Here is a 27,728-nt window from a genome sequence, read left to right as displayed (position 1 = left end):
CGGCCCCGCTGCCCGGCCCCGCTGCCGGCCGGCGGGGAGAGCCGTGCCCTCCCCGCGAGCATCGCCGGCGCCGCGCCGCGGGAGCCCCCAGTGCTGGAGGAGAAGGGAGTTTCTGGCCTGGCTGCACAGGTGGCCCTCGTGAACTGGGTCCCACGCACGGATGAACGGGCACGCGAATTACTTTCTCCAGAAATATCTGGTTTGCTTTAAAAGCGAGATGTATCAGAAATAGCCCTGGCGGATTTCACGCCTCAGGTGCTCAGGGAAGCGAGCGTGTGTGCTGGTGCTGAGGCTGACAGGACAGGACAGTTTTATTTGCTTGCCCTTCTTGATATAGTAAGTGGCATTTGATAAATCGTTGTCAAACCACTGAAATCTAATAACATGGATCACTACAAGATGATTACAGCCCCTGAACATTACTGTCACTATATGAGTGAATAATAACCTTGCCATTTTTGACAAGGGGATACGTAATCCTCAGGGTATTCAGGGACAAGGTGTGATTTCCAAAACTTGGTCAGGAAAGGCATTTAAAATTATAACGTCACCGACTGAGAAGCCTTCCCTGAGGATTATAAAGATTTGTGACTATGATAAATAAAATCACTCTCTTAATCAACCCTTTCCAATATAATTTATGAATGCTCCGTTCAAAACATCGTATCATAACAATATGGAAGAAGGTTGGCGTAGAGACACCTTGATGCATACATACATACATACATACATACATACAAAAATGTAGATATTGCCAGTACTAAGATAAGATAAAAGCAAACTGACATACATAAAATCCTCTTAAGGACGTTTTAAAAATGCAGTATCTTAATACAATGTACCTGCCAAAGTATTCAACAGATTTTACATCATGTCAGGTAATAGCTAGCAATGCTTTCAGTTGCCCAGGAAAGCTAGTAATCAATGAGTAGAAACACAATTCACCATGCTTGATAGGTGAGCTAGCAAGGCAGTAATACCTCTGAAAAAATGTCAGGAGTGATATGTGCACACTCTTTCTGTCTTAATGCTGAAACCAGACCTGATTTCAAAGGCAAACTGTCACTGTATGTACAAGCTTTTTCTATTGACATCAGGCAGAAATTATCAAGCACAATCCAGCAGAAGGCAGGTAAGACTGACCAATAAATATACATTTCCCCATATTTTGCACTGCCAAAAAAGTATCTTAAAGATAGACGGGTTTTTGCACCTCAAAAACCTTTTCATCAGTTGCAAGAACGAGAAGACATACACAGATACCTCCTTCAAAAGAAGCATACTGAAAGTAGCTACTACATCCAATGTAAAATCCTGTTATTTTTAAATAATCTTCATAGCAGAAGTATTGTAACCACAACAAATTTAAGACCTGGAATAATCACTAATCTGTACAAGTTCAAGTGCAGAAGTTCATGATGAAAAAATCAACTGTGAGGGTTAGGTTTTGCCAGAAGCAATACCTGCCAGTAGTCCAGAGAAGCTCAGTGTGACTCTAGGGAGAGGTCTCACCGTAAAGCAAAGCCCTCGGCCTGCTGACCTGAGAAACTCCTCAAGACACGAAGTCCTCCACAATGCCTGAGAAAGAGGAGACAAAAATGCATTTGTCAGCAGTGAGCTGTGAGGACACAACTGTACTGTCCTGCAGGTCTGTCTCTGTCCAAAACTTGTCCCCTCCATGTAGAGGCCTACCAAGACAGATGTCCCTGTAGCAAAGTTTGGCCACCAGGCGCCTGCAGGTGGCCAGTACAATATGATGGCCATTCACACAGAGAAAGGAGGGAGGCAGGGGCAGGGGGAAGCAGAGGGAGGGCAGACCAGGAGGGAGGCCTGGCAGGACAGACAGCAAGGAGACAGCGACCAGGCAGTGGCCTCCTCCACAGCGATGGTCCAGCACCTTTCCTGAGGAGAAAGAGCCAGGGTGAAGGCATTCATGAGGTTCTTGTCCAGATTCAAACTGGACCTGAGGAGAAGGGCTCTGGGGACTGGTGGAGAGGCAGCAGATCCTTCCTGGCAGTGTTTTCAGGCATTTGGAGGAGGCAGGTGCCACCCTGGGCAGCCTCTGAAGCTCCAGTGGTGCTTCCTGTCAGGGAGGCTTGTTGGGCATCAGCCCACTCACTGAGGCAGGAAAAAAGGTTCCTGCTGTACAAATTAGGTGCCCCTATACATCTGCCACTCTACTGTATCTGAACCCCTTCATATAAAAATACCTTGGGTGCTGAAAAAAACTCACCTCAGAACACCTCTGTTTTCAGACAGGAGAACAGAGTGACAGCTGCTCAGAGTCAGACCTTTGTGGTAGGAAGGCAGAAAGACATTATTCTCATAACCAAGTTGAAAATCTAAAAAGAAAAAGGCAGCCACATACTGCACTTCTGCAAAGTGATATCTGAAATGCACCCAATTTCTCCATAACTATTAGTTGGGGCAATTATTGCAAAGGAGTTTATCCAGTGCTGCCAAGACTGTGCTAAAATCAGTAATGAAAACTATACAAGCAAGTAAATGGTAGTAAATGGTGAGATCCCCAAGGACAGGAGGAGAGGTGGTTAGGAATGTCACGGAAAAAGGTCAGAAGCTACAGCTGCAAGAGCAGGATAAACATAGCTACCTACCTACATTTTGCTTTTATGTTCTCCTAGATACACATACCTGTAGGTATGTGTCAAAAATCATCTGCAAACTCATGGCAGGTACGTCCTTCTCATACCCACATGACATAAACAGGTTTGTAAGGTTTGCCTTTCATTTTCACTGAGGTTGAGACAATAGCTGCAACCTGCTTTATTATGGAGTTAATCATACCCAGGCCTAAAGAGACACCTTCTGCATTGCCAGTGATTGACAGATATTTCATACATCAGGAAAGGGAAGGAATGCTGGCTGACAAGCTCAATGTGACCTGACAACCTTCCCATTCACCTCAGAAAAATCAAACATATCCTGGGCTGCATCAAAAGAGGTGTGACCAGCAGGTGGAGGGAGGTGATTCTGCCCTTCTACTCTGTTCTTACAAGATCACACCTGGAGTGCTACATCCAGGTCTGGGAGCCTGATAGAGACATGGACCTGTTAGAGCAAGTCTAATGGCTTCACACTGAAAAGCAGCAGGTTTAGATAAGACAGAGGAAACTCATTACTCTGAGGGTGGTGAGACACTTGTTGACCAGAGAAGCTGGGGCTGCCACTTTCCTGGAAGTGCTGAAGGCCACATTGAATGGGGCTTGGATCAATCTGGTCTAGTGGAAGGGGTCCATGTCCATAGCAGGGAGGTGGAACAAGATAATCTCAAGGCTAAGATTAGCTCTGGTGCAGCCAGGGGCTTTAAATTGCATGAGTGAAGGCTGCTGCTGTATTGGCTAACATCCAGCTAGTGATTTACAATGGTAATTGAGTACTTTAAAGGAGAAAGAAGATGAGAAAAAAGGAAAAAAAAATATTCCCACAGAAATTTTGTTTGTCTGCAGCACCAGAACAAGTCATTTGAGTAGAAGCAATAAAAGAATAAAGTCATTAATGGGAAAGAAACAACATGCATAACCATCTCAGAACTTTGTCTCTGGCCTTCAAAACTGCTTTCCCTACATGCAGCTGCTTCCCTTCAGCACCTATATGGAAAACATGATGTGGCTAACTCTGCTCTTCAAAACAGCACTGCAGTTTAATGCCTAGTAAAAGCAGTGTAAAATTTCTATACAGAGCTGAACAGATCTTTGCAGACCGCAGAGGATGGGGGTCTATCCACTGGGGCCACTCTAGATGAGTTACTGAGGAACTTTTAGATTTGTTGCAACTGCTGCTCAACCTAGAGACAGAGAAAATCCTCAGGAGAAAATTATTCAGTTTTTCTTTTTACCTTAAAGACCTGCTGCTTTATATTCTAGGTATGAAATGAGAGAACGCACAGTGTTCTCTGCAGTTTAATTTGAAGAATATAAGGGGAAAGGAGAACAGCTTTATGTCTGAGTTGAAAAACATTCCTCCACAGTGTAGCCCAGTTCAGCATAGCACTGGAACATTTTATTCAGGGACTAAACTAAAGAACCTTGCCCAGGGAAAAGAAACCCAGAAGAGTCTCTGGAGATAAGCAAGGAACAACAACAACAACAATTTTAAAGGCCTTTTGGTTTGAGTCATAGATGAAGTACTTTTGATAACCAAGACAGATGTGTGGGGTGTGTGTCCTGATCCCTTATCACACCCAGACTTCGCTGGTAGCTGATGGGAGCCCTACTCCTACATCTGGTTTGTGTCAGCCTGAGGCTGTCCCAGGGTGGGATCACCCATGTACAGACAGCTGTGCCACAGCAAGTCAGAGGCTGTACAGATCAGAGCAAGATAAAACCCTTCAACTATGCTCTGAATCTCAAAGAAAAATCTCTCTTCCATTCAACAGACACTGGGAAACACCAGGGGGAGTTTCAAGTTTTTAGTCTAGCTACATCCACTTTGAAGGCTCTGAAAAAAAAGGCAAGGAACAGATTTGTGAACAGACTACCTAATTTCACTCATACAATAACATAATAACTTCTCCATTTTTGCTTGACCCAGACAGTTACTTCAGCTTAAAAAAGAGACAGAGAGAGTTCTCAGGATTATTAAATTTTATATCCATGTCAAGTGAGCTGCAGTTTCTGGTTTTCCTTATATCTTTTACTAGTTCTTGAAAACACTTAAAAAAATAGGGTCGTACGTGCAGAAGGAGGCAATATGCCATGAACAGGATGGAGTAGTGCTTATGCACAGTAGTGCTTATGCACAGTAGTGCTGTTTATGATGTTTTTTGTTTTCATTGAACGATGCACAAGGACCTCTTATATCTCAGTGAATCAGAGTACACAAGTGTTGCCTGCCTGTTTTATCACTTCACTTTTCCTTTGTTTCCCATCAAGTCTCATGTTTCTGGAGGTAAAGCCATGGCACAGAAATCCAAACAAGGTTCAGCCCACCCCAGCAATACAGCTCGGGTTGTACATGTCCTCAGCTGCAGTCTTTGGGTCCACGTTCTTCACATTTGACCAGAAAAAAAAGTAGTTTTCCCTTAAAGTACATTAACCATACAGGACCAGTTATTATTTCTCTAAGCTTGCCTGTAGTTTAAGCATTGGCATCTAGGCTGTGTGAAGTATGACATTTGTTTCCTCAGAAAATGGGGGTCCATATATTGCACTGATCTCAACTCCACTTTTAAGAGCCCTTTAACCAACTTTCTCTGTCCTTTTGCACAGTCGCGTAAGCGGGTCTGAGACATGCCATACAAGCTAAATGAGGTTTCCATTCACAAATCTGACTTTGGCACAGAAATTATGTGTTCGGGCAGGCTGTTCCATTTGTCCACAGCTTTTTTCAGAAGTTTTTGCATCTGTTTTGCAGAATAATTCATTAAATGTGATGCTAAGCAGCAAAGAGGAAAAAAAAAAAAAAAACAAAAAAAACAAACAATCTAAAAAATTTAAAACATGATGAACATATTAGTGCTCAACACAATGCTTTATCTTGTGCTATGAAATCTAAATTCTGCCATGGAGATGTGGTGGTACCAGCAACAGATATAGCAAGCATGTTCTCTAAGTCTATTAAAATATTATGAAAGTCAGACATATTTAAAGAAGCTTTTAACATACTAGCTGCTATACATTGCAGGCAACATTTGTAAAATATTAACTGCTTTATTGCTAATTTTGTTTTGAGTCATATATTGTATAATTAGGATTTTACTCAGGAGCAGATGGTTGTCTTCATTAAATCATAACATATTCTACCCAAATGGAAGCAGCTGGTTTTTTGAATACACTATAATTTATTTCCTACATGCCAGAAACCACTCTGAAGGGAATCCAGACTATAATCATACAGTTTGTTTTCACTGTAGCTTATTTACAATAAACTTTGAAAGTTTTTAGAAAACAGAAGTCAAGTGTAGGTGACATTTGTTAGCAACAGCAATTTTCTATTATTGAACTTGGTTCTAAATCTATATTCATGGAAGCACTTCCAGATGTGCATAAGTGATAGTCATAGCATGCTAGGTGTTGTATACAGACACTGGTACAAGAAAACAGGATGCAGAGTTTCCAAAATACATAACAAAACAGGCAAAGGACAAGAAAAAAAGTTGGGGTTTGTTTTCCCTTTTGATGACATAAAATAGAAAAAGAAACTTGGATGATAAGAAACATCATCAGAGTCCCAAAGATTCTCTCTGGCAGCCAGAATAAATCTCTTTAAATTTCACTGAACTCAGCTGCCACACGCACTAAAATGCTTTGTAGTTCTTTTCAGTGTGTTTAAGAAAAAGGGCTTTTTTAGGAAGGCTTTTTCTTAAATTACTGGTTTCCAGTCTTCTCTTTCCCAAGCAGAGCAGAGTGGAAGTTCCCAGATTACATTCTTATTACTTCACTTACCATGGACTGATGTGCAGAATCATCAGAGAGCTTGATTGTACAGGTGAGGATCAAAAGCCTCTGCTCTCCTATGCTGACAGATTTCTGATAGGTTCAGTCATAGAACCTATGATCTCTCTATTCATCTAAAATTTTAGATGTACCTCAAAGCCTTTGGAATTACTGAGGGAGAGCAGGACTCTAGATGATAAGTTCCAGAAAGATATGGTTTAAATGTGGGTTGACAATTAGGCAGTTATCTTATATTCTTTGTAAAGTATTACTCCTTTTGGATCCTTGTTCATCCCTCTCTCTTTCCCCTACCTCCACTGCTCAGCTTTTCTGCACCCTATTTCACATCTCATGATTTTTCCCCTCCTTTTTTTGGCTGAGGCTTCTTTGACCTTTTTGTCTGAGTTCAAACAAATTCTTCTACATACCATTTCATATTAAATTATACATTATAAAGACAGACACTACTCAGTAAACATCTAAGCAGGCATTGTGCATGTATATGTGTGTGCATTAAATTTAAAAATTGGAAAGTTATACAGCATTTATAAATATCCCATACAACCCTTGTTAAGAGAGCAATAGGTCTGGTTTTACTAATGACAAATTCCATTTAGATTCCACATTCCTTCTTTAGAGAAAAGAAAGTAACAGTAGATAAGCCTTATCTTTGTCTAATTTTCCAGAAATATAACTACCTCGATATAAAAGTCCAGTTTTATTTAGATGAAGCCAGAGCATCTATACAAAAGAGCATGTCAGAAAAACATATTACTATGATTCAATGCAGAGACAAGCTCTGAAACTAGGAGAGGCATATCAAGATATATTTTTCCATAAAAAGTATTCCCCATAGAAACCCTACGGAGTTGCCTTAGTGTGCTAGTATTTTCTATTTCGACTCAAATTCAGTTTAGAGAGAAAATATTGTTTCAGCTCATGTTCTTGTTCGCAAATTGACTAATCCAAAAGCTAGAAATTCAGTGACTGACTTCTAAGTCAACATTCAGAAAAGGGCTTTCAAAAGAGTAAGATTTTCTTTTGGAAACAAATTTGATTTAGAAAAAGTAATAGGATAGGAAAGCCTATTAATCTAACTTAAAGGGCACTAATTATGTTGAGGGAAAAAAAAGTGTAGTTCTCAAAACACTGTACGACCATGCTAGAAGTTCACTGAGCCTTTCATCACTTTGTCACTGATTCTCTTAATGTGTACATGTTACCATTCCTTTTCTACTGAAATCTGACATTTTTCAGCTTTGTGTACAAAGCAGGCTTCTATACCACTCCTTGGATGGAAGGGAACAGCACAGATAGACCATGGCACCTCATTTTGGTATGGATGGGAATAACAGTAAGCAGGAGTAAGGCCGAGGATTATGACTAAGAAATACTTCTGGGAAAAGGAGACATTCATACTGAGTACTCAGCAAAAGAGCAAGCATCCTATTACACCCTCCTGGTTGTCTGCACCAGGTTTCTGCATGATCTTTCTCACGTAGGAAGAAAATCACGCTTTCCTTCATTCCTCTCTAACCAGCAGAATTGTCTTTCTCCACCTTGCTTTTAAAACAGTTCTTAAAAGAAAGTATTACCTCAGGGAAGGTACCAAGCTCAGGAAATTTCTGTTCCCAAGATGACAGTTTTATATATTTACAAACAACTTAAAAGCAGAGGGCTGTTCTTTGCAACTGTAACCATAGGAACAGAGACCAGCACCTGCATTAATAGAGGACTGGGATTCCACTCTGCATAAATTACCTCAGCCAAAAAATGCTTACCTACTGAGGCTGTGCAATTAAATAAACATTATTCCAGTATCTCTTTACATCAGTGAATTGGAGCAATCTCTTGCTGTCAGAGACAAAAATATAGCCTCACAAACTTGTGGCTTTCAAAGCCCCCAGATTTGTTTAGCTTAACAGAGAAGCCACCTCCCAGCTGTTCTTCCCATTTTGTTTTCACTTCTCCTTCTCTTTTGATGTTCTTCATCTTTTTCAGCCTCCACACTCCATATTCTTCACACTCCCCTTTCCTGCATTTCTCCTGCTTCTCTACAAGTAAAGCTGAGGAGAAACCAACCTTAAGGTCACTGATTGTGGGCAGGGGTCTTTTAAGGTGACTTCCCTACTCAGAACTGCTGCTGTTCATGTGCATGTTAGAAAACAAAGGATGACACAGTGTGCTATGTCCTGACATGAGTCCCCCATACTTTAAGGCTTTCCATCTCCACTACTGGCTGAGACACCAGACTGCCAGTTTTCATGCCTAACAGTGAAATGGCACTGTGTGCCCTAAAGCTAAGGGCTCAATGAACAATATGCATTATGTGGTATCTGCAGCACACAGAACAACATTTTGCTCAGTAGAAAAAGTGGTTATTTTGGATTATTTGTTTTAATGGAGGATGGATGTGAAAGTAAATAAACCCCACCAACTTCTTTCAAAGATAAATTTTCTTGTACTTCATAGTAATAAAGATGTAACTGCAATTTTGAATGCATCTGGCAAACACAGATAGAGTGATAGCAAAACTGACATGCTGAAGTAGCAGTGATATTCTGAATTTGACATCTTACTCTCTCTAATGCATCAGGACACCAGAAACAATCATTCATAAAGTCTCCTTTGAGATTTGTGGAGATCAGGTTGAAGCAACAGTCAATGGTTGTTGTTTTACATCTATTGGAATGTAAAGCCAAAAAGAATCCAAACATGCAAATACAAAGAATCTACTGAGCAAATTGTGTTGGAGTGCTAGGCCAAAAAAAGAAAAAAATAAATTAAAATATCATTCATACAATCCTATGTCCAAACAATCAGAATATTCACAAAACATTCATCTTTTGAGCTATTTTTCATGTAGCCTAATATAATTTCCAGTTATTTGTCATTAAATTATTAGCTGATATAACTCCTTGTATTTTATGTTTCATCTTAGCTCTTACTGCTGGAAAGTTAGACAGGGATAGAGAGAAATGCTGCTAAACAGCATCTACTTCCTCAAATAAATAAGTTCGGTCTTCAGTCCCAAGTCTCTGTCTTATCACCCTGCTGCAATTATATTAATTTACTCCAGGACTTTCTTTTGAAGTGAACCAACTACTTCCATCCAAGACAAAACTGGAGCATAATTTGGAGACTATTTCACTCCAGGGACTGGTTGCTTCAGGCAGGAGGAGCAGGACTGTGCCAGCTGGGGTCCCTTCATCCTGAAGAGTCAGTCATTTCCCACCAGGCTTTGAATCAATCCCCTGTACTTTCCTGCCACCTCCAAGGGCAGGCAACATACGCTTTGGTCTTAAAACTACAGTAACATGCCTCTGGCACTCCCTGGACTATTTGAGGAACTGCAGAAAAATTACCTCGAATACCTCCAACACCCTTCTTCCCATCTTCCCTAAAAAAAAAAAAAACAAAAAAACCAAAAACAACCACCACCATTTTGGAACAACAAGGAACATAAAGAAAACTGCTGTGGAAGAAACTGCAGCTATTCCCAGCTAACATACAGCGTCAGGTGCCATTCACCCCCAACACCTCCTCTCTAGTTGTCAAATACGCATGTGAAAAGATATTTTTAAATGTGTGTGTATATTACTGGGAAGAGCAGGGGGATGCACACTGTGTGCATTCTTCTTGCACAGTGCTCAACACAACAGAGGCTCAGTTCTCCCACGATTTCTCAAAGCTATCTTCATTAACCCATTCTTCAAGTCTCACAACAGCAACAACAGATCCACTGCACAGCAGATGCTCATTCCTCTCTGTACCACAGGTAAATTCTTCTCCCCACGTTGAACACATGGCACATTTATAAAATCTGTTCTTCCACACAGAAGATTCAGACCTTGGGCTTTCATAGTGGCTCTAAATAGGTCTTAATGAGAAGGTGCTTTTTTAGGACATTTTCTTTTTCTGAGAAATGGTAATTTTCTAGTTACCGTTGGTTACGTTAAATTCCTGTAGTATGACAAATCGGGAAGTGATGGTTATGATTACCCACTAGTGTCTCCCACGAGCACTTGATCTAGATTTAATAAAGATTCATGGAATGTTATGGGTTGGAAGGGACCTTAAAGGTCATCTAGACCCAACCTCCCCTGCCATGGGCAGGCAGGCCTCCCACTAGACCAGGTTATTCAAGGACTTATCTAACCTGGCCTTGAATACTGCCAGGATTGGGGCATCCAAAACCTCCCTGTGCAAGCTGTCCCAGTGTCTCACCACCCTCTTGGGAAAGAATTTGTTTCTATTATCTAATCAAAACATCCTGTCTTTCAGTCTGTACCCATTGCTCTTTGCCTTATCACTACAGTTCCTGACAAAGAACCCCTCTTTGGCCTCCCTGTAGGCTCTCTTCTGGGAAGGGGGAAGGTACTGGAAGGTTACTGGGAGTTCTTTATGCAACCTTCTCTTCACCAGGCTGACCAGACCCAGTTTCCTCAGTCTTTGTAGGGGATGTACTCCAGCCCTCTTATCAACTTCATGGCCTCCTCTGGACTTGCTCCAACAGTTCCATGTCCTATTGGGGGAACCAGAACTGTACACAGCACTCCAGGTGGGGTCTCACAAGAGCAGCATAGAGGGGAAAAATCCCCTCCCTTGAGCTGCTGCCCACACTCCTTTGGCTGCAGCCCAGGAACACGTTTGGCTGTCTGGGCTGTGAGCACATTTGCCAGCTCATGTTGAGTTTTTCATCAGCCACCACCCCCAAGTTCTCCTCAGGGCTGCTCTCAGTCACTTCTCTGCCCAGCCTGTGGGTGTGCTTGGGATTGCCACAGCCCAGCCACAGGACCTTGCACTCCCTCTATTGGACTTCAAGGGGTTTGCGTTGACCTGCCTGTCCAGGTCCTTCTGGATGGCATCCCGTCTCTCCAGTGTGTCAGCTGCACCACACAGCCTGGTGTTGCCAGAAAATTTCCTGAGGGTTCACTCAATCCCACTGTCCATGTCACCAACAAAGGTGTTGAATAGTACTGGTCCCAGTACCAGCTCCCGAGGGGCACCACTCATCACTGGTCTTCATGTGGACAATGACCCACTGATCACACACCCCTTTGCGTGTGCCCATCCAGCCAGTTTTTTATCTACTGAGTGGTCCATCCACCAAATCCATGTGTCTCCAACTTAAACACAAGGACATCATGAGGGACGGGGGCAAATATTTTGCATGTGAAAGACCATGTGCAGGGGCAAACAATGCTAAAAAAAGAATAAAAATCAACTTTCCTTACGTTCAACCACTTGCATAGCTGAAGGAAAATTACCAGAAAAAGACTAGACCAAAAAGATCTCCAGAGCTGGCACCATTCTGTTCTTTGGACACACACTGATCGAACTTATACTAAGCAAACTAAAGTAATAAGGATTGACCCCAGTGGGACAGTGTGATCAGATCAGTAGCAAGAATTTGGAGTTTTTTAAATTACTATATTTATTACATTGGTTGTCTGATCTCTCTCCAAGGTAATGATGCAAATGCATTGCAGCTCAATGCAACACGGGGACTATCCCAATTGGAAAGGCCTCATTTAAAATACGCTGGCTAAGATCTTGTAGCCCTTGGTTGCATTGGGAATTCACGGCTTCAAATTAGCTCCAAAAATGCTATTTCTGCTATACAGAAATGCTAACAAGAAATGCTATAACCAGAGTCATTACGTTTACTACACTTTGTGGAGGCTTGGAGTGACTTTGTGCTTGCTGTTGCATTTCAAAGCATACCTTTTGGTTTTAAATCCTGTTTCCTGAATACTTTCAGGTATTTTCCATGCTGTTGGCAAGTTCAAGAGTATGAGAATTAAGAGATATTTATTATCTTGTGAAACACCTAACTTTACCTCAGGCTTTTACAGAAAGAAGATGAGAGCTGAGTTTCTACAGAACATTTTCAAAGGCTGCTGACAATTTGTTTCATATTTCTGAACAGACTTTTAAAAGGCAGTCCTTGAAAGTAATATCCTATTTTCCTTGAAATCTCAGCAAAAGCTCATAAGATCAGCAACAACAAAAGAAATTACTGAGCAGGATACTGCTTGATGTCTTAACTCCCTGCATCACAAGAACATTTTTAAAAAGTGCAAGTTTATTTTGGTATAGAAAGAAGCCATTGCCCTTGCTGATCCAGGTTGCAGACTGAGGATCAATGGTGATATACTTTACTGTTTGAAATTAAGGCCAGTGGCCACAAGTAATCACCTTCCCACTTCCTAACAACTTAATGCATCAGCTAAACCTTGCTAACTGCCTGAGTGCCTCTCATTTGCCTCAGATGCAAATAAAATGCATTGTGAAAGATTAATTGCATACTGCTTATCATATGAGCTGGTATCTGGATATGCTTATGATCTTCTGTGCACATTAATTGTGAATCAAATCATCACATCACCTTAACCCACCACATCTCTTCTGACTGCATCAGATCAGGGAGAGGACCATGGTGGATTCTGTAGCTCAGTTGATGTAGGGCAAATCATCAAGTAATGGTAACACCAAGCAGTTTTTGTCAATACTTTTAGAGTCTATGAAGTCCCTGTCAAAATAATTTATTCCACATGGAACATTACACATAATACTCAAGCTGTGTTTCAGCTCAAATTCTGCAAAAGAAAATACTTGTGTAAGAGGCATTGCCAATACAATCCGCCCAAATTTTAAGGACCAGGCTCAAAATAAATTAAAAGGTTGCCAGAAAGTTCTGAGTTTTCCTACTTGCCTCCTGTGTTTGTTTAGATTTTGGGTTTTTGTAAATCCCCCTAAAATATTTTCATTTTTTTCCCTTAAACCCTACATACTGAAGTCATGCTCTTTAATGTAAGAACACCAGGATGCTTGAATTTTCATTCCAGAAAAGTGATTATCAAAAAGATATTCATTATCATGAGGCTTTAGGTGAGAGTGTAGAAACTATAAATGCAACACATAAGGCATTGTTTTAGTAGCATGTACTCCACTAAAGTCATATGTGAATGGGCAATAGAAATAGTAGCACTTTAGAACAACAGCAGAGGACTAAAATCCACAACTAAGCATGACTTTTATTGCCTGGCTTTAAGGGATTTTAAAAGCAAAAGCAAGGCTGGTTTTAAAAAGTTGAGATTCTGGTTCACAGAAAACCTCTGTAAAAACTTTCCGTGAACATTATCAATTAGTATTTCCACAGAAATAGATGGCAAATCAGTGATAAAAGACAAGCTGCAGTTACCCAAGAAAAAAGACAGTCTCAGACTCTGGGACACAACCTGAATTTACATCTGTGGGCATTCAAAAAACCCAGGTTTAGCATCATGAACTTGACTTCCCAGGCAAGAAGACACAGAGGTAGGCTGCACCAGCATGATCTAACTTAACAAGTCTTTTCAGGCCCTTGGAAATCTTTTTCTTTCAGTAAGGAAGCCTTAAATTACACTTACAAGACAATTAATGACCATCAACTTCTGAGTGGCCTGAGATAACCCTGTTAAAAACACCAGCTATTTAACATTGTTGCTTTAATGGTGTCACTGGTTATATGTCAGGATAATCGATGCTCTGTCACTTTAACTTAATAAGTAGTGTAATTGATGCATTATTACTTTAATTCTTCTTCATTATGAAGGTTATTAAGGTGCACTGTAAGTTAGAGTAATTGGACATTTCAACTGAATGGCTAAGGAGTTTGGAAATAAATAGCTCAAGGATCTAGCACTGATGCTTACCTTTGAAATGTGCACGACATTTACATACATAAAAAATGGATTGGCTTTGTCAGGAGTGGAGAGGAGAAAAAATATGAAAATAAGATGGTGTTTTACTTTTTGGATTCTATTTCATTTAAGTTTGCAATCCATCTCATTTGTCCTTTTGTAAACCTCCACGAGTTTCTAAGCACTTTAGAGATCCTGCACATCTGAAAGATGTGTGACATAGGGATGTGCTTTTCCATTTTTTTACAGATGGCTCCACACTGCAAGAACTTAAGTATTGCAGAGATAAGGATCTGCCTCCCTTGGCACTGCAAGTAAAGATGACCTTGTCCTGTGCGTGCTCTGCCTGACCAAAGAAAAGTGGCCATGGGTGTGGCTCCTCACTAATGCAGTCAAAACTAGCTGCATCCAGACCTGATCACTTGCAACTCCACAACTCACCTACACTGCACTATGGTCTCAAATATTTACCATGTGGGAGACCAGATGTGTTTCAAATGACATCCTCAAAAAGGCAGAAGTCTCTGGTGGGAGCAGAATGAGTGAGTGCTGCACAAACCTGACTGAGTGCCACGTGTTGGTCCAGCCATAAGGACACCTGCTGCCTATTGGAGCCACCAGGTTTCCAAGACTAATTGTAACAACGTTTATGGGAAACCAGAATGAAGCAGCAGTTGTAGTATGAGACACAGTCAGTAACAGTACCTTTGCTGAAAACTTTTACGCTTAATCCCATTTCATTTGGAAAAGGAGATTTTACAGGTTGATTCTTATTTGAAGAGACAACCCTGCCTGGGGGGATTTCAGTGGCAGCATTGAAGAAGTGGAAGACAGGAAACAATGAAAGAATCTTCTTAATTGAGAGATGAAAGACTTTCGAATTAATCATCTTCTGTTGCTAACATTGAACTGGAAGGACTGTTGCTGGCTTCTATGGGGAAGAAATCATTGTCTATTCACTGTCCTCTGATTTTTTAATGCCCCACTAGTCTTCCTAGACTTTAAGAAAGAACACAGAAGACAGTTTATACAGCTAAAGGGCACTGGTACTGAGAGAAGGCTGCCTCTCAAGACAGCTCTCAGACATTTTTTGATCTCAAAAAATGGTTTGGAACAAATAAATAATAGGGTCTGATCCCACAGGTAAGACACTGGAAGCTATTTTACAATACAAAATGATCTATCTCCATCTATTGCTCTGTGGCAAGAGAATGAGGAAGAGGCACAACCATATTATCTGAGGATGCAGTGAGACTAGATGGAATAAATTAGTCTATATCATAATGCTAATGAAGTCACTGATGAGTCAGAAATTAAGCTGAACAAATGACTATTTTTCATTCTTCATGCTAAAGTAATTGGCATGTTAAATCACATATGCAGAGAAAATATTGCAGACAATGTTCACAGTCATAAATGTGATTCTTGGTAATTAAACTGTCATAAATGTTGTTTTTATACCTGACTGGGCTCAAAATTTTGCAAATTTTGAGTCAGGCCATGCAACAATCTTAGAGCCATCATATAGTAAATAAGAAGAGTATATATTGTACATTATTTCTGTACACTGCAAGAACATTAATATTCCTGATGAAGCAATAATTCATAGGAAGGTACAACACAATGGGGACAGCAGACCATAGGTACAGAAGATGGGCTATAGGTACTATAACCAGGTCTTCTGAAGCTTGCACATCATTGCTACAAAAGGTTCCATTATTCTTTTATGTGCTTTTTACTATGATTGTTAATCCTTTACAGACTATAAATATATCATTTCATCTGCATAGCTTACAGGAACACATCTACCTCTTTAAAATAAATGCTTTGCAAGGTCTTTCATCAAGATGTATTTCATCTTTTGCAATTGTGAATTTGTGTTAGCACACACTAGCAAATACATTTTAGGACTGACTGACACCAGTTCTAAAGCCATTTTTTAGATGTGTCCCCTGTACCTATTTTTCTGACAGCCGAAAGAGCTTTTCCTACTCCTACCCTCTCAGAAACTAATTCCCAAACACCCCTTGGTGTAAGTAGAGAGGTTAAGGAATACTCCAGTTCAGTTACAAATAACTTGGATCACATCCTTGTATCACAGGTCCCTGAACTTGCCAGAAGACTATTTTGTCTAATTGATAAATGGCAGAGATAACCAGTTCTCTGTGGCAATGGCTTACTTACATGAATGGATTTATTTTAAGTGCCTGAAACAGCCTAGCTCTATCTGTGCTGGGTGGTCAAGCAGATTGCAACAGCTTTCAATTCCCACAATAGACATGAATCTGAAACCTGCTTCAACAGAAAAGATCCTTTTTCAAATTTCTTGGCTTAATATTCAGGTTGCATGGTCTAGGTCTCTGCAACCATCATAGCTGGGGATACAAAAGAACATTCCGATTGGTGAGATGAAAACATCCCCTTTTCCAACTTGGTTCTCTTGCCAAGATTACCTCAGTACATCTAATTTTGTGACTTTATATGGGCAGTGGACATTGGTGACAGATTTTTTTTTTCCAGTGATGACTCTGCATAAGACTGTATTTCAAGAAAACCATAGGATGTGGTTTAAAAGGTATATCTGCATTACTACCACCAAATCTCCTTCAGATGATCAAACAGACCTGAAAGTATGTGTGACTTTCTGAATATTTTGGTGCTTAATTTCTGCAAAAGTAGAAAGCAAATATTGGCCACATCCTATCAGTCTGATAAGGAATTCAGAGAGGTTGAAATACCTCTTCCAGCAGTGCATGGAGCAATCACAGGTTATAATCTACTAGTATCAGACTGCATAAAAACAAGAATATGTTACCATTTTGAAAGTCAGCTCAAAAACTTACTTATTCTATTCTAGTCAGACTTGTTCCAAGGGCTTCTGAAGCAAGGAGATGGTGTTACTTTTTGTTCCCCCAAGACAAAGCACACCAAGTGGCTACGTAAGTAATTCATTTCATTCTGAAATTAACATCTCCCACTAAGCATTTTGGGAAGAATCTTACCACAAAAACTAGCACAACAGCAATAAGAACTAGTGGTTGAGTTCAGGTTTTCATCGTCTCATTGCTCTACCTACTGGGTCATCTTAGATCTTCGGTATGCCACAGGAATATTGAGTGAGTGAAAGAAAATATCAGCTTTTCAGGAACAGTGATTAACTCGTGCATGTACTGTAGGATCTGAACCACTGAATTTACACCACAGAAAAATATTCACCCTGGAGTTACATAAATCTGGGGTTAGGGAGCTGCCCACTTGCAACAAGAAGAATGCAGCTGGAGGTATCCTCCCTAGTAAAAGCCTCTCAACTTGTTTGGATCATCCAAGAAAGGTCCTTCAAAATACTGTTTCTAAAATTATTCTGCAGGTAGTCATACAAGAAAAGAGAAACAGAGATAAAAAAGCTGTTAACTGTATGTCTAAACCAGACTAATATATCATAACTATTAGAAGGGTAAAAAAGAATCAGATGATAGTCAAAAGAGTATATAACAGGACAGTAAAAATATTTCCATCAGTGAAATTATAGAGCTACAAGAACTTTAGTGTGGTGGCATTTTCCTCCAATATTTCTATAGCAAGCTTCAGATTTTCCCCGAAAACTACATTTTCAAGTTAAACATAGTTTTGGTTTATAGCTAATTTGCCTTGTCTCACTTCATGCCTCAGAGAGGATTTGGGAACAGTGGAGTCTAAGCACAGAGCCAAGCCCTCAGCAAGGACCGTGCCAGTGCAGGAGGGAATGGGGAGCACTGGGAGAAGCATTCTCAGAAACACACTCTGCCTTACTTTTACAGGGTTTTAATTTTCTGTTGATGAGGATTTGAAACCACTCTAGTTTTCAGTAGCATAACCCTGTGGTTCAAGATAAACTGCTTCAAACAGGACTTCATGTCATTTCCCGCTGAAGGGTAAAGGACCAGCAAAACCTTGCAGCATGAGTCAAGTCTGGTTTATAAATGCAGCTAACAAAGGAATGAATCCCCTCTGACAAGTGCGTGAGGTGTTTGTGCTAGACAAATTAGAGGTACAAAGCCGTGTGTTTAATTCTGACTGAAAGCAATTGAGAGGTACAAATTATACCAGAGGAACTTTCTAAATTGAAGGGAACGCAGGAAAGAGACTCAAGAAAACAAGACTAAAATGACCTCCACACAATGACAGTTGAGAGATAAAAACTTGGCAATTTGGAAGGGGAAAAAAGGAACAACACAGGCAGGAAGACAGGCAGAGAAGTAGTGTGGAAGTTTTTAATGGATAACTTGTTTCTGAGAACACAAAAGCCCTGCTGCCATGCCTTCTTGGATTATTTCCAGTGTTACAGATGAACCTATAGCTTAGTGAACACAAAACCCAGGACTTTTTTTTTTTTTGTTCCCCCTCTTCCTTTTAGCACAAAGGAAGACAGCAATCATGTCAGGAAAGATTTGGTGGCTTTAATTGAGCTGCGGTTGTATCCTTTTCTGTGTTTTCTATCATGTCAATTTTCCAAGTGGCCATCAAGTTTTTGTCAGCTGAAGCAACCCAAGTATACAAGGGTGACATTTAGAATAGCTCCAGGATTTGCCTCCCTCCTGGCAGCACTATCAAGGAGGGCTTTAAGCATGCCTAAGTTGACTTTAAATAAAGATGTCAGTTTTGAAATCAGGCTGTCTTAGGCATTCTTGTCAATAATGCTGAATTTGACTTAAGCCCCATACACCTTCATGCATTAACCAGCCAGTATTTGAAGCTGTGTTTCTCTAATACATATCACAATCTTTTGTCTTTACTCAGGATTTGGGACATTTACAGTTTGATAGGGTGACTTTTTTTTCCCCTTCTCCTGTAATGGGAAAGCCAAATGCTTGCTCTTGAAAGGGCAAGAGTGGTATGACAATGGGGAATAGCTTTATGGTGGAAGAGGTTAGATTTAGACTTAGACTGGATATTAGGAAGAAATTCTTTATAGTGAGGGTGGTTAACAACCTGTCTGGAACGGATTGCCCAGAGAAGTTGTGGATACCCCATCCCTGCAATTTTTCAAGGCCAGGTTTGGGGATCTGTGCAGCCTGGTCTAGTGGAATGTGTCCCTGCCCGTGGCAGGAGAATCTGAATGAAATGATCTTTACAGTCCCTTTACAGTCCCTTCCAACCCGAATCATTCTCTGATTCTATGTAACACTTTTGAACTTAAACTTCAGGGGGAAGAAGGAGGCACAGAGAGAGGGGGGACGATGTTGCATCAGAGCAAAGCCATAATAAAAAGTGAAGATGTATGAGTCTCTGCATAACTGTGTTTATGTATCTTTGTGTCTATTCTGTGGCAGAGCTGTATGCAAAATGGCTTCCCATGACTAAACACCTTTGGACATTTTATGTGTCTATTGGGAGATGCTCACAATGCATAAAGGCCAAAAAAAGAAAGAGTCCAGGAGTTCTCTGTAGCAAATAGCTGCTAGCTGGACAGAGAAGGCAAGGGTACAGGATTATTCCTCTTTCCTCTTTTATTTGTTCAGGGCTATTACATTATAGAATTACCAAAGTAGTTCGTTATCATAGGAGTTTTGGGAGAAAGTCCAAAACACAACATTAAGATTTAGCTTTCTAGATCATAGCAAGTCCTGACCAGAACTCTGCTTTGGGAGTTCTGCTTCAATCCATAAGGAATATAGCAGCAGCTGTGAAATGTGGTTTCCGAGTTACATTTCAGAAGTCAGATATGTGAAGACCTCAGCTATCCAACTAAGGATTTTGGTTTACTTCTATACCTTTTTATACCTTTTGCATTAAACACTATGAAGAAATATTTCAAAGTTTCTCAGCTGTCATAAGCTGGCACTGAAGTCAATGAAACCAAGAAAATTCAGCCTGAATACACAAACTGCACTTTTGACTCATGTATACGAGACAATTAATCCAGATTAAGGGAGAATCTTACAACAAGTAGCTATTGCAGAACCTCTCCCACAGAAAGAGCATTTACAGAGGAGCTGTTCTAGAACAGTCATTACTCAATATATTTACACTGCAACAACTTTAAGAGTCAATCACATGGTACGGGCAAACTTCTAAAGCAAGAAATCAGCAATCATTGTGAACAGAACTTGAACATTGTTTCTGTTCTTGATTGAAAACAATCAGCTAAGAATATTTGCTTTTCTATACACTTGTCTCATCCCAGAATACCCAGGAGTATTTCAGAATATATGGAACCTTAGGTACAGACATGCACTTTGAAAAAACTTCCTTAGAAAGCAAAGAGCACCCCACAAATGCATCAAGAGGTAAACCTCATAGAACTGAAATCTAATTATGGATTAGATTTAGTCAATTCTATAAAAACACTATTTTACCCTCATTTGCAAGGAAGAGAAACTTTAGTCTTTCCCTAGCATTAAGCAGGATATGAATAGTAAGAATCTGCAGTCAAATGGAGGCAACTGGGTAATAATACAAAAGATAATACTTTAAAATAGCAAACTTAGCATAGCTGTGACAAAAAAAAGTTCATCATAGCTTCATGGAAATATTAGATGGCTTCTCCAGTCACTTTATTTAGTGAATTCACATTAATGTCAGTTTTCTCATCACAACTATTTATGGCAGTTTCTTCCAAAATGACCTCTCAGTATTCTGCAGGAGTTCTTATCTAAATATAACACCAAACGAGTCCTGAAATAAGTCATGAGACTCAAAGTGACATTATTATTATTAGGAAAAGGAAATTTAAAAGAATATTATTTTTCCAACATCCTAAGAGGATAAAAGCTAAGGAAAGGAATGAAAAATTAAACCATCAATTAACACCATGCAGCACAAGTCAGCACATCAGCCTGAACTGAGCCCTCCAATACACTCCTGTATAATAAGCTGAGGGTTAAATTATCGCACTTCTGTTCCTTGCTGCAGTGGGAGCACAAAAAAAAAAAAAAAAAAAAAAAAAAAAAAAAAGAAAGTAAGGATATGTTGAACAACTCGCAAAATTGGTGTTTGGAGATAGGCAGAGTCAGAGTAATGATTGTAATGTGGAGCTTTATGTACAGAAACAGTCTTAGGATGGAAATTTGTACCCAAGGCAGAGTCAAACGGAAGGATTTATTTTCTTACTGCCTTATTGTGCTCTTGTCATTTACTTAAGAACTTCAAGTTTTCTCTAATGAAGTTCAGTGGAGGTGGGAGCTGGGGTGAAATGGTGAATGGTTGAATCTCTGGGGAGTCAGGAATGCAGCTGATGCAAGCAGTGTTTTTACTTGCCAGCAGGTCTAAAGGAAATCTTTCTGTGTCTGTTGCTGCACAGAAAGCTCTCCTTTGTAATGGAACGAAGTTTGACCGTAAAGAGTAGCTTGTGCCAGGGCAGAGTTTGTGTTTTCCTTGCATCTATCACTCACATGGCAAATAGCACCACACACAAAGGTGGGTTTGTTTTTTTTGGTTTTTTTTTGGTTTTTTGTGGTATAAAACAGTGAAACTTCACTAAACCAGGCGTACATTCCATATTTAAAGCAAAATATCCGAAATTTTACTGAAATGAGGTGTTTTCTTAGTGGTCAGAGAGCATGTTCAACACTCTACTGGGTAAACTGAAATTTTAGCAAGTATACAAATCTCCAAGTTGTCTCTGGTAGCGTGAGACAGCACAAAGCCTTCACCGAATCAGAGGCAATTATAGAAGAACACATGAAGTGGGCATTCACATTTCATAAGATTGTAAAAAAATGTTGGCAGGCAAAGACCTCAAGAGATTGCTAAGCACACACAAGGATGGGATATAAACTATCAATTACATTAAAACAAACTTCTGTTTGTTTACCTTGTAGCTGAAGTTCTCCAGAGAGGGAGATTCTGCTGTGCTCAGCCACCTGCTTCACTACCCTGTGTTAAAAGGTGGTCAAACTTAGAAGAAACTTTAATATCTCATTGTATCTCATCATCAAAATTTATTCAATTTTTTTTATCCCTTATACATAAAGCCTTCTGAAATCTTTAAAGCTCATTCCTATTTTGAGGCAGTCCTCTCTCTGCCCACCTTCCAAAGAGTAGCCATCTCTCCTCACTATGAAATGATGTCCCATCTTACATTCTTTCAAGGGCAGGAGCTTGGCTTTTTTTGCTAATTGCAAGGCATCATGTGAGCTGGTAGCTCTTTGCCAAGTAATAATAATGCATTCTCTTGCCATTCTCTTTAGCCATTTAAATGTAACAGACTTAAAAATGTCTGGTGTCCTTCTGAGCCATGTCAGGTACAGCAGAGTGAAAACTTTCCTGCAGAATATAAAGCTCTGTACTTTTCTATTGTAAACTACTGATCCTGCAAATGCCTCCATACTCTGCCACACTACTGGGAAAAGTATATATATTGCTAATGTGTTTCATTTGGGCCATGTGAGCAGCACTTTTGTAATCTCTTGCATGCATATGAGTCCTTTTAAGTGCATTAACTTGATTTATAATAAGCAATAACATAATAGGGATATGAGATCCTGAAGTTAAATCGAGGTTTCTTAATAAAGTAAATATTAACTCTGATCATAGACGGACAGAACTGAAGCACAATATACCTCATCTCAAATGACATAATCAATGCAAGCACTAGAGAAATGTGTAATTCTCCTTTTAAATTAAGAAAATAAGTCTTTTTAAAATATTGTATGAAGCACTCCTAGCATGCATTTTCATGTGGTAAGAGAAAAATTTGGACTTTAAATTTCAAAAGCACTTTAAAAATAGCTGAAATGCTTTCATAGTTCTACAAAAAAGAAAAAAACAAACGTTTTAAAGTATCTATTTTAATTAGTTGAGATCCACTTTGACTGGGAATTAAATATAGCACTACTACTTGTTTCTTAAGGATTTTTATATGAGCCTTCAAAATGCAAAAAGCTTCAAGATCAAGCTATCATTTAATCTCATGATTGTGCAGCTGTGACAGAAATATCAATGTACCCCCACATTAAGATACAGTTAGGGAAAGGCATAGTACAGAATTATGTCTGGCTGGGTAAATAGAAATTATATTAGTTCTCCAAAGCAGTCAAAAAGCCCAAAACAAACACAAAAGCAAAGCAGTGCAGTCCTTAGGGCATAATTGTATTTACTGGCTCTCACCGGAAGGTTTTGCATCCCCTCCCCTGCTCCTTCCTGAGGGGTTTGCAAGGCTGACCCATGCAAAAAGATGTTGAGTGGGCTTCTCCACACCTCGAGGTAATGATCTCCCTGTAGGCAGACAGCAACCAGCATTCCTGCTAAACTAGTCCCGGCAGGGGCTAACTGGACATCATACAGCATGAATCAACCACTTCTTACTTTTCCCCTAATCCCTGTTTATCATAAACCAGAAATATCTGAATTGAAATCTTGGTTAGTGTCAGTTGAAGTGACCAATGCAGAACAGGATTTTTAGGAGAGAAAAAAGCTGATGTTTCAGAGGACAGCTCAAACGAGTCAAACCAGCATGGCAAATTAATTCATTCAGAACTAGAACAGAGAGCAGAAGCCATTGCCAGAGGAGGGAGAAATAGATAAAGGATGCTTACAAAAAATGCCTGGCTATAATGCCATATTTTGGAAAATGTTCTGTTTGGAAATGAACTGTCGCAGGACCAGTTGACACTCAAGTCAGAGAAACCTAGAAAAAAATTAAGGAAGGCCTTGGCTGCAATTAATGGCACAGGACAACCTGATAGAGAGGAACTCCAATGAAAGAATGGAGGACTGATTATTTAACTCAAAAATCTTGAAAAAACCAAAACAAAACATTTTACTGTGCAAAAATAAAACTTCATTCAAAACTGAGATCATCCAGAAGACCGGACTGCCTCTGACTCATGCAGTGGCAAACAGCAAAATACCTTGAGGACCTTTCTCAATAAAGAGACAAAACCCCTGCCCAGGCACAGTTTACCTGGTAACACCAAAAGGCAGTTACAACTGTGTGTTGTAACAGACAGTTACTACAAGAAACAGAAATCTGCCAAATGCCTCTTGCCAGTAACACATGCCAGGGCTGGGGCAGACACATCCAGATCAGTGTGAATGTAATGGTGTTAAGAACTCAAGGCTCTGGGAACTGGGGAAGGAGCAGATGATCGGTGCTGGCCACAGGTGCTGTGGTCTAAAATGGACAGTGAATGAAAGCTGCTTTAGCTTTCTGCAAAATTAGATTCTATAAATCTCAAGGGGATGCTAATGAGGATCTAGTTTATGCAAATAGAAAAAAACAAATTCCTTGTTCAAATCCCAACCCAGGATCCTTGTTGAAGGTGAAACTGCCACAGAGGCTCTTTGGACTCTTGTCTGTCTGCAAACAATAATGTGAAGAAAGCTGGTTTGACCAAAAACCTTGGTTATATCCAAAGCTGTTACCATCAGGGATGCAAAGGCTACAAAGACTGCTCCTTATACAGCCTGATCTGGGAAGGAACTTTGTAAATTCTAGGTGTTAATGAGCATTAAAGGCAGGATATGGTTATCTGTATTCACAGATTTGCAGCAGCAAGTTTCTAGTGATGTATGAAATGAGAAATCCCCGCCTCATGCACAGGGAGAATAATACAGAAATTACTATTCAGTCAGTGGAGTGCCACACTCAGGCTAGCTTCATACTGTTCAACTCATAGAAATGTAGTGACACACAAATACATTGTGCCCAGATGTCTCTGAATGTTAAAAAAAAAATGTCATTAGAAGACTTTAAAAATAAATACAGATTTTAAACCAAGCCTTATATTCTTTAATATTCATGTGACCCTGTCAAACTATTTTTTTCTGCTCCCTAAGATAACCATATTGCCATTAAAAGACACTGGCTCAGGGTAGATTTTGAGAAAAAAAACCAAGATGGTAAGTTACTTTAAAAAAATAATTGGTGTTAGAATGAACAAGAATGTTAGAATGTTCCAACTTCATGTTGGAAAGAAATTATTATCACTTGATGCTACTATATTTTCTCCAGACCCAGACAGTCTTTATTAATGAGAAAGCAGTGGCAGATCAAACTGATGCCCTCAGTATCTGCCTACTGCACTGAAGCCCAAAAGCTGCACATTGTGAGGGCACAGCAAACCATCCTGCACAGGCTGGTTCCAAGCACACAGGAATCCACATGGGAGCTACCAGCCAATTCCTGGCCCAGATTTTCATATGGTTTTAATTCTTTTGATGAAACCTTGAAACACAGGAGGCTGCTTTGTGAGAGCATTAGAAGACCTTCTCTAGAATAAACCATTTATCTTCCAAATCCTTGTACATTACTTATATTTGCCCTACAAACAGATATGTTGGCTCTTCTACCCTTGAGGGGCTGATTCTCAATTTTCAGTTAAATTTAATCCTTTACATCAGTACAAAGTGGGTGAAAAAAAAATAGAATAACTGTTTCCCTTGGCCTGAATTTTTTCGCTATTAGCAGTTAGCCCACACCTGACACTAGTGTTTTTTACTCAGGCTACCCGGTCTTAATTTTTTCTCTTCCTATAGCTGTATCATGTTCCAGAAAGGCATTTTTTTATAATGGCAGTCCTTTGTAATGCCTATATTTTTCTTTCTTTTTGCATTTCCAAACAACTGGATTATATTTTTCACATCCATATTTTCCCCACCAAAAGCATAAATTTAGTAACATCCCTAAAACCTTTAAATTCAAGTTGTCTCCTTAAACCCCATAAAAATAAATTACAGAGATTTCAAAAGTCAACACAGTTTTGGGGTTTTTTTTGACATTTTCAAACTTCCTTGCTACAGCTACTGCTCATTTCAGCATGTCCTTCCATTTTGAACTTCCTAAAACCCCTTTTCCAATGTTCCCATTCAAATTCAAGTGCTCCATCCACCTCATACACACACACATACACACTTTCTCACTACTCCCAGGGAATTGAAAAACCAATTACTCTGCCCCCTAGTCCTACGCAGGACTTGGCACCATCACACTAAGACAAGACGGGTCTAAGGAACAGGGTCTGCTGAAGGCAGGCAGGGTGCCAGCAGCGCCAGGGGAGCTGGAGCAGAGGCGCCTGAGCCAGGAGAGATCTGATCACAGACCCTCATGGTGCCCCACTGAGACACCCAGCCCTGGGTTTGAGCAAGGCTTATCTGCACAGGCAGACCCTGGTGCAGCTATGGCAGTGCCACTTCCCACCCTGCATGGCCAGTGCTCTTGATGACTTGAAATCACAGCTTATTATGGCAAAACTTCCAGGCATGGTGCAGAGGTCTGGTGGCTCTGATGAAGCGAGTGCTGACTGAGCTCTGCTCACCAGGCAGGGCTTGCCGCTCTGCATGTACCACCCTTATCTCCTTCAAGCCCTTTCATACAAAGTCTTTTTTCAGGTGGAAACCTCAGAAGGCCAGACATCGATGTCTTGAATTATACAACCAGTCTCTGCCTTCCACAGTGAGGGGTCAGCTCCCTGCCAGCAAACTCATTTGTAACGCTGCACTTGTAAACTCCCGATAAAAGGCTCTGATGGAACCACGCTTCGCTGGGTCGTGCCAATAAAACTGCACAGCTCCTTTACATCATAAAAAGCTTTCAAAACCCTACCATTTCAGACTGAAGCTTCAGTGAGGCAATGGATATAAACCCACAGAGGGGAGATTTACTATAAAACCTGAACTATTTTTAGGTGTTATCAGCCTAAAGGGAAACGTCTTTAGAAGTCAATCTACAGGAGAATCTCAGTGGTAGAATGAAATGTTAAGTTCATGTTTCTTTCCATGTTTTTTTGTGGATTTCAATGCATTGATTCTGACCACAGGGGTCAAGAATATCAAAAGAACAGTATAAGGGGAAAGAAAAAAAGTTGTGTTATTCCAGGGGCTTGCCTTAAATACATGACAGAAGTTATCACAAATAATTAGGCTGATACTTGCTTCGAGTTACAATTGCCTTTTTAAAATTTCTAGTTTGTTGTAGACTGTTTAATGGGGTGACACATACCACAAAACTGCCTCTGGGACATGTGAGATTGTTTACATTCAGGTGCTAATGCCACCCTGGTAGCAATGAAACTTAGATAAAGACTGGTTTACTAAAGAAAATTTAAAAAAAAAATACAAACCCCCAAACCCTAACCAATAAAATAATTCTGAAAAAATTTAAAACTCATCAGTGAGAGGGTGAAGAATCAATGAGTAAATTACTTTGGAGCACTTCTCTTCAAGTCAGTAGGCACTGGCCCCACTGAATCTCTATGCTGAGTGCCAGAGGAGACCCTTAATATATCCTCTGAGACTGGACACCATAGATCTGTGATCAGCACAGGAGCAGGGCTCCCAGACATAGCCAGCACCACCAGAAATGCCTGGAGTTTCTTAGTCAGCTCATAGCAGGTGCCTGCCAGCAGGGCCAGCCCATGTTCAAGACTGAACACAGTGCTTGGATTTGCACTTAGTGATCGTGAAGGCAGAACTTGGCTTAAGCTTTTATTTCCTATTTCTCCTAAAAAATAGATTTGGTAATTGTATAGATAGAAAAACATACCCTTCCTTCTAGACACTGAAATCATTTCCCCACCAGACAGTCTGACTGTCTCTCCTGAGCAGTCAAATAATTTTCAGGCAGATTATTGTCCCCTGAGTGCAGGAAACTGGTACAACTGTACACAAAGAAGAAAAATATAAAAAAAGTATAGCAACACAGCCAGAAGACATTTATAATGCATGT

At 40.1% G+C, this 27,728-nt stretch overlaps 1 protein-coding gene across 1 annotated transcript in view; it reads right to left on the bottom strand.

Annotated features, from left to right (window-relative positions):
- TUNAR (TCL1 upstream neural differentiation-associated RNA) overlaps nucleotides 1-27,728 on the bottom strand; it is a 135,006-nt gene that overhangs the window by 78,686 nt on the left and 28,592 nt on the right. The window contains exon 2 of the mRNA XM_066186919.1: nucleotides 1,464-1,578. The gene's annotated coding sequence lies outside the window, so the exon portion shown is untranslated. The remainder of the gene's footprint in view (nucleotides 1-1,463; nucleotides 1,579-27,728) is intronic.

This window comes from Chamaea fasciata, unplaced genomic scaffold, assembly GCF_029207755.1.
Source record: "Chamaea fasciata isolate MVZ Bird 193981 ecotype frontalis unplaced genomic scaffold, bChaFas1.0.hap1 SCAF_7, whole genome shotgun sequence".
Lineage (NCBI taxonomy): Eukaryota > Metazoa > Chordata > Aves > Passeriformes > Sylviidae > Chamaea > Chamaea fasciata.
This window is presented reverse-complemented; position numbering and strand designations above follow the sequence as displayed.